This window comes from Colobus angolensis, unplaced genomic scaffold, assembly GCF_000951035.1.
Source record: "Colobus angolensis palliatus isolate OR3802 unplaced genomic scaffold, Cang.pa_1.0 Scaffold37, whole genome shotgun sequence".
NCBI lineage: Eukaryota > Metazoa > Chordata > Mammalia > Primates > Cercopithecidae > Colobus > Colobus angolensis.
In genome coordinates, this window is record NW_012117043.1 from 291,191 (window position 1) to 298,241 (window position 7,051).

The window sequence follows — 7,051 nt, forward strand, 5'->3', positions numbered from 1 at the left end:
GAACCCTGACTCCGCTCCTAGTCCTGGCTGCCTTGAAGCGACCAGGGTCTTCCCTTTCCCTGGGCTTTCTAGACTTAACCAGATATGTTGGAGGGAGGGCTCAAAAAATCTGTTCACAAAGCTGGATGACTGTTTCCAAGGGGGTGTGTGTGTGGACGATTTGTCTCTTCCCCTTTTAGAGTGTCCTGTCCTCTTTATATTCCCTTAACCCGCGACGAACAGCGGGAACATCTAAAGACCTCTGAATTAGTAATGGTCTTGAGATAGAGTTATTGTCTTGTACACTAACTCTTAAGACTTGTCTGTCTCCTTTTTAAAAAGGCATTTAAAAACAAAGAAAATGCACTGTTAAACAGCAGTTGCGCATTTATTAGAACAAAGCTTCCAGACTCTTAGCCCTTAAACACATCTGCCCTCTGCCACATTTCAGCCACGAACTGGCTGTGGTTCTTCTACCCAGAACGATAAGGGAGATGTACATTTGCAAGTTGACAGGTTCATTATCATTTAAGGAAATATTTTATTCCGGGAAGTTTTCACTTCTATAATGACCTAGTCTGATTTTGTTTTACTAACCAACACATACAGCACACACATTTGGAGGTAAAAGTAGCTTTGCATCTTCAGTATCCTAAATTATCTTTGGAAATCGAAGTGTGTTTTTTTTTTTTTTTCCATGCAGTGTTTCAATTTCGGAGTCGTGAACACTACAAAAGTGTAAGGACCTTAAAGTTATCACCTCTTGCGGGTGCTTGTGTGTATGTCAGGAAACGAGCAGTGGCTGTTCAATAAACCACCTGTGTGCAGCCCCATTTTTCATTTCCTCTGCACATCTTAGACTTTTTGCTTTCTCTTTTGTTCTCTTCGTTGTTTCATTAGAGGGTTTTAAAAAAAATAAATACTTGGTATAAGCCAGTTTCTGGCTGCAGAAGAAACATGTGTAATAATGCCCCCTCTATTTGTTTTCTTTTCTTTTTTTTCTTTTTTTCTTTCGTCTTGTTTGTTGTTGTTTTTTTTTTTTGTCTTTTTTTCTTTTTTTGAGAGGAAGTCTCGCTCTGTTACCCAGGCCAGAGTGCAGTGGCGCGATCTCGACCCACGGCAACCTCTGCCTCCGGGTTCAGGTGATTCCTCCTGCCTCAGCCTCTGGAGTAGCTGGGATTACAGATGCGCGCCACCACGCCCGGCTAATTTTTGTTGCTTGGTCGATTGAGATAGAGTCTTGTTCTGTCACCCAGGCTGGAGTGCCGTGGCACGGTCTCAGCTCAGTGCAGCCTCCACCTCCCGGGTTCAAGCGATTCTCCTGCCTCAGCCTCTCAAGTAGCTGGGATTACATTTGCGCCACCACGCCCAGCTAATTTCTGTGTTTTTAGTAGAGACGGGGTTTCACCATGTTGGCCAGGCTGGTCTCAAACTCCTGGCCTCAAGTGATCCGCCCACCTCGGCCTTCCAAAGTTCTGGAATTACGGGCGTGATCACCACGCCCTGCATCCTCTATTTATTTCCTATGTGTGATTACAGTTTCTAAAATATCCCTGGGTGGTATTAATTTGATCAAGTATATGATTAATCATGGCACCAAGTTCTGGGAAAATGTAAACTTAGAAGAATTGATATCTAGGCCCAAATTGTTATTTACTTAAAAAAAAGGTTTTTGGGTGGGGAGGACCTCAGGTTCCCTTTACTTTATAGTATTTGAGTATCATTGGTCCATGGAAGCAAATTTTTTAAATGAATATGGGTTGAATTTTGATAGAATGATTTTAAAATTTCCCTCCTTTGTAAATGTAGTAACATCTGCATTCTAAAACTGTAAACCATATATGGGAGAGAAAGAAATGGTTAAAATGATCCTTACCTTGAAAAATATATGGTACATGTTACATATATTGGCAACTTTCTGAGACTGAGAAGCTGTATCCTCAATAGAAAAAGAAATACTATGTTTTTTTAGAGTGTTATGGTAAAGGCTGAAGCTATTTTATTTTTAATTTTCTTTTTGCCACCTACCTTCCCTGAAATTATAAGGAAACTAACATTATGGCAACCTAAGTATATTAGAAGAAAAAGAACAGGCAACTTCTCTACACCTTTAATGGAGAAAATCCGTGAACTATAACTGACTGTATTGTTTGGATACTTCTCTCTATTCTGAGAGGCTAAGCAAAAGACAATAATGTTTTCCAAATTTAATATTAGCCTACTTTTGATTGGTGTCCTGAATGAGCTACTTTAGAATAAATGGTAGAGTTGTATAAATGGCAAAATTTGCCCAAGAGATGAGAAGTATAATTCTTTTTTTTTTTTTTTTTTTTAAATCAAGTAAGGCAGAAAAAAAAAAGTTGAAAGGTCTGGATTAGTCTGTAGTCATTGAATGCCTCCATGGGTAAGGTACTGGTCTTGATGCCGTAATGAATTAAAAAGACATCAAAACATGGTCCCCATCCTTGGAGAATGTACAAAATAACTGTGGTACAAAGTAAAAGAGAACAAAAGAGGTCACGTTCTTCTAGAATGTTATCATTTATGAACTTGTCTATTTTTTCCTATCTTTTACAAGCTTTTAGAGGGCTTCCTCATCTTTTCTTCTTCCACTGCTTCTAGCACATTTTTGCACATAAAAAACATTCTGTAAATATTTGTGGATTCCAGCTACATCAAAGGCAAAGAAGTGGTATTTCGGTTGGGTCACAATTAGAGGAAGAGGAAGCGGTCAAGAGATTGTCATAGAGATGAGAAGGCCTAGTGCACACTAAGGAAACAATGTACCTGCAGTGCCAGATGACTGTGGCTCTGAGTGGTGGAGAAGAGTTTTGTGAGATTATTTTATAAGGAAACTAACATTAGTTTCCTTATAAAACTGAAAAGTAGAGTTGTGCCCAAACTAGAGAGGGCCTTGAGTTTAAACTAAGGAAATTCAGTTTCAGGGAAATCATTCCATAGTTTTAACTCCAGGAGTGCATCTTGCTAAAGGACCGTTTAATTACTGAGTAATGGTTCATCATTTAGAAAGATGTCTCTCACTTGTGCTGCATCAGATGAATTAGAAACCAGAGTCCGGAGGAGGGGTGATCCATTAGGAAGTCTTTAGGAGTCTAGGCCTAAGAAGTGAAGGTTAGTGTCAAATCTAGGTTAGTAGCAAAGGTAACTGAAAAGGAGGGACGGATGGATAGGTAAGTGACAGAGCTCTGCTTTCATACTGAGATATCAGTAATATATGAATTAGTGATTTTACCTTTGAAATTAAATTGTTGGTCATTTTGCTGCCCAGTTTTTTGCCAAGCTTTTACTGTCTTATTAATGCCTCAGCTGCTTATCTAACCGATCTTTAAGCATGTTGATATTAGTTGTGTAAACGTTTCAGAGAAAAATACAAATTTTTCATAGGTCACTTAGCAGTTCGAGTTGCTAAATTCTTACTAAAGTCATGTTTGTCATAGTCTTAACTTTTGTTTTTATTTTGTTTTCAAAGTAACCTTTATACATCTGTTTGTATATTTATGTCTATGTGATTGTCTTAGCTGAGACTTTGGCAGACTTGCTTCTACATCCTCATTTGACAGAGGGGAAACCAGACAGGAGGTGAAGGAGATTGCACAGAGCTTCACAGTTACTTTATGTCAAAGCTGGAAGAAAGAAAATATAACACGAGTTTCCAATTCTTCTGAACCACTAGACCATATGACTAATTTAAATGTTTAAGGCTGATTTTTAAAAACCTTGACAGCTTGATTACTTAAATGTGTTCATTGCTCCTAAATTTATCAATTTTAGCATATGAGTAATGTCTTTAAAAACTGAATACAGGCATACCTCATTGCAGTTAGCAGATACAGTGTTTTTTATAAATTGAAGGTTTGTGGCAACCCTGCATTGAGCAAGTTTATCCGCACAATTTTTCCACAGCCTGTGTTCACTTCATGTCTCTGTCACATTTTGGTAATTCTCACAATATTTCAAACTCTTTCATTATTATTATTTGTTATGGTAATCTGTGATCAGTGTGTCTTTTATGTGACTGGTGTAATTGTTTTGGAGCACCACAAACCCAGCTCGTATAAGCCAGCAAACGTAATGGATAAATGTTTTGTGTAATCTGACTGCTCCACCTACCAGCTGTTCCCCTGTCTTTCCTCTCCGAGGGCCTCCATATTCCCTGAGACATAACAGTATTGAAGTTAGGCCGATGAACCCTACAATGGCCTCTAAGTGTTCAAGTGAAAGGAAGAGTCGCACATCTCTCCCTTTAAATCGGAAGCTAGAAATGATAAAGCTTAGTCATTAAGTGTTGAAAGCTGAGGTAGGTCAAAAGCTAGGCCTCTTACACCGGTTAAACTAAGTTGTGAATGCAGAGGGAAAGTTTTTGAAGGAAATTAAAAGTTCTATTCCAGGAAACACAAGTATTAAGAAAGTGAAGCAGCTTTGTTGCAGATATTGAGAAAGGGTGAGTGGTCTGGATAGAAGATTAAACCACCCTTAACATTCCCTTAAGCCAAAGCCTAATCTGGAGCAAGATCCTTAGTCTCTTCAATTCTGTAAAGGCTGAAGGCTGAGAGAGGTGAGGAAGCTGCAGAAGAAAAGTTGGAAGCTAACAGGTCGCTTTATGAAGTTTAAGGAAAGAAGCTGTCTCCGTAACATAAAAGTGCAAAGTGAAGCAGCAAGTGCTGATGTAGAAGCTTTAGCAACTTACTCAGAAGAGCTGAGATCATTGATGAAGGTGGCTATGCTAAATAATAGATTTTCTGTTTTCTTTTTTTTTTTCTTAGACAGAGTCTCACTTTCACCCAGGCTGGAGTACAGTGGCGTAATCTTGGCTCAGTGCAACCTCCGCCTCCCAGGTTAAAGTGATTCTTCTGCCTCGGCCTCCCCAGTGGTTGAGATTACAGGCGCGCACCACCATGCCTGGCTAATTTTATATTTTTAGTAGAGATGGGGTTTCACTACGTTGGCCAGGCTGGTCACAAACTCCTGACCTGCCTTGACCTCCCAAAGTGCTGGGATTAACAGGCATGAGCAGCCATGCCTGGCCAGATTTTCAGTGCAGACAAAGATGCTACCTAGGACTTCCCTAGCTAGAGAAGAGAAGTCAATGTCTGGTGCCAAAGGACAGGCTGACTCTCTTGTTAGGGCCTAATGCAGCTGGTGACTTTAAATTGAACCAGTGCTCACTGACCACTTTGAAAATGTTAGGGCTTTTTAAAAGTATGCTAAATCTACTCTGCTTATACTCCATAAATTGAACCACAAAGCCTCAGTGACAACACATCTGTTTACAGCATGGTTTACTGAGTGTTTTTAGCCCATTGTTGAGACCAACTGTTCAGAAAAAAGATTCTTTTGAAAATATTACTGTTTATTGACAATGTGTCTGGTCACCCAAGAGACAATGCATAAGAAGTTTAATGTTCTGATGACAATGCATAAGAAGTTTAATGTTCTCATGCCTGCTAAAACAACATCCATTCTGCAGTCCGTGAATCAAGGAGTAATTTCTCCTTTCATCTCTTATTATTTGAGAAATTTATTTCATAAGGCTATAATGCCCATAGATACTGATTTCTTTTGATGGAACTGGGCACAGTAAATTGAAAACTTTCTGGAAAAGAATCACCGTTATAGTTTTTATATTCTTTATTGTTGTTGTTGTTATTTTGGAGAGATGAGGTCTCACTGTGTTGCCCAGGCTGGTCTCAAATTCATGGGCTCAAGCAGTCCTCCCACCTTGGCCTCCCAAAGTGCTGGGATTACGGGTGTGAGCCACCAGGCCCAGCCATTCGCTAGATTCTCTGAAGAGTTTCTGAAAACCTCCTTTCAGATTAAGAGCCTTTCTCACTCAGAAGTCTTCCTTGATTTGTCCCTTTTTCTATCTAGGCTCAGAGAAAGAAGTCCCACTTCCTTTTCAAACCAGATCCATTTTGCTAGTTTGTTTGTTTTGTTTTATTTTGAAACAGAGTCTCTCTCCGTTGCTCAGGCTGGAGTGCAGTGGCTCAGCAATCTTGGCTCACTGCAACATCTGCCTCCTGGGTTCAAGCAATTCTCATTCTCAGCCTCCTGGATAGCTGGGATTACAGGCACATGCCACCACACCTGGCTAATTTTTGTATTTTTAGTAAAGATGGCGTTTTGCCATGTTGACCAGGCTGGTCTTGAACTCCTGGCCTTAACTGATCCGCCTGCCTTGGCCTCCCGAAGTCCTGGGATTACAGACATGCACCACCTCATGTGGCCCCCTTTTGCTACTTTGCGTGTTAATCCCATTTTCTTAAAAACCTTATCAATCACTAAGTATGTATTTTGTCTCTTAAATTTTTTCTCCCTAGGGTCTCTTCCTCTTTCTCTGTTGACACTAACTCACTCAACGATCACCGTTTTTGAAAGCAGTGATTTATTTTTTAATCTTTGTTCTCACCACTATTCTACAGCATTAGACGCTGGTAACTACTTCCTTCTTGAAATGTGGTCCTTCTTCAGTTATAACTCTGTTATAAGGACTCCCTTGGTTCTCAATGACCATTTCCTACTCACTTTTCACTGTAAGAATTCTCTGAGTGTCAGGACTGGGCGCAGTGGCTCACGCCTGTAATCCGAGCACTTTGGGAGGTCGAGGTGGGCGGATTATGAAGTCAGGAGATCAAGACCATCCTGGCTAACATGGTGAAACCCTGTCTCTACTAAAAAATACAAAAAATTAGCTGGGCATGGTGGTGGGGCCTGTAGTCCCAGCTACTCGGGAGGCTGAGGCAGGAGAATGGCGTGAACTCGGGAGGCAGAACTTGCAGTGGGCCAAAATGGTGCCACTGCACTCCAGCCTGGATGAAAGAGCCAGACTGTGTCTCAAAAAAAATAAAAACTAAAAAAGAATTCTCCATGTTTGTCCTTAGTTGTTTTGTTACTGGATATATATATTCATGCCCTTGGCTATTTTATCTACAACCAGAGCTTATTTTTTTTTTTTTTGAGACGGAGTTTCACTCTTTTTTTTTTTGAGAAGGAGTCTTGCTCTGTCGCCCAGGCTGGAGTGCAGTGGCCGGATCTCAGCTCACTGCAGGCTCCG

General features: G+C 40.4%; 1 protein-coding gene across 5 annotated transcripts in view; it reads left to right on the plus strand.

Annotated features, from left to right (window-relative positions):
- SYNRG (synergin, gamma) overlaps positions 1–7,051 on the plus strand; it is a 98,807-nt gene that overhangs the window by 582 nt on the left and 91,174 nt on the right. The gene's annotated exons all lie outside the window — the stretch shown is intronic.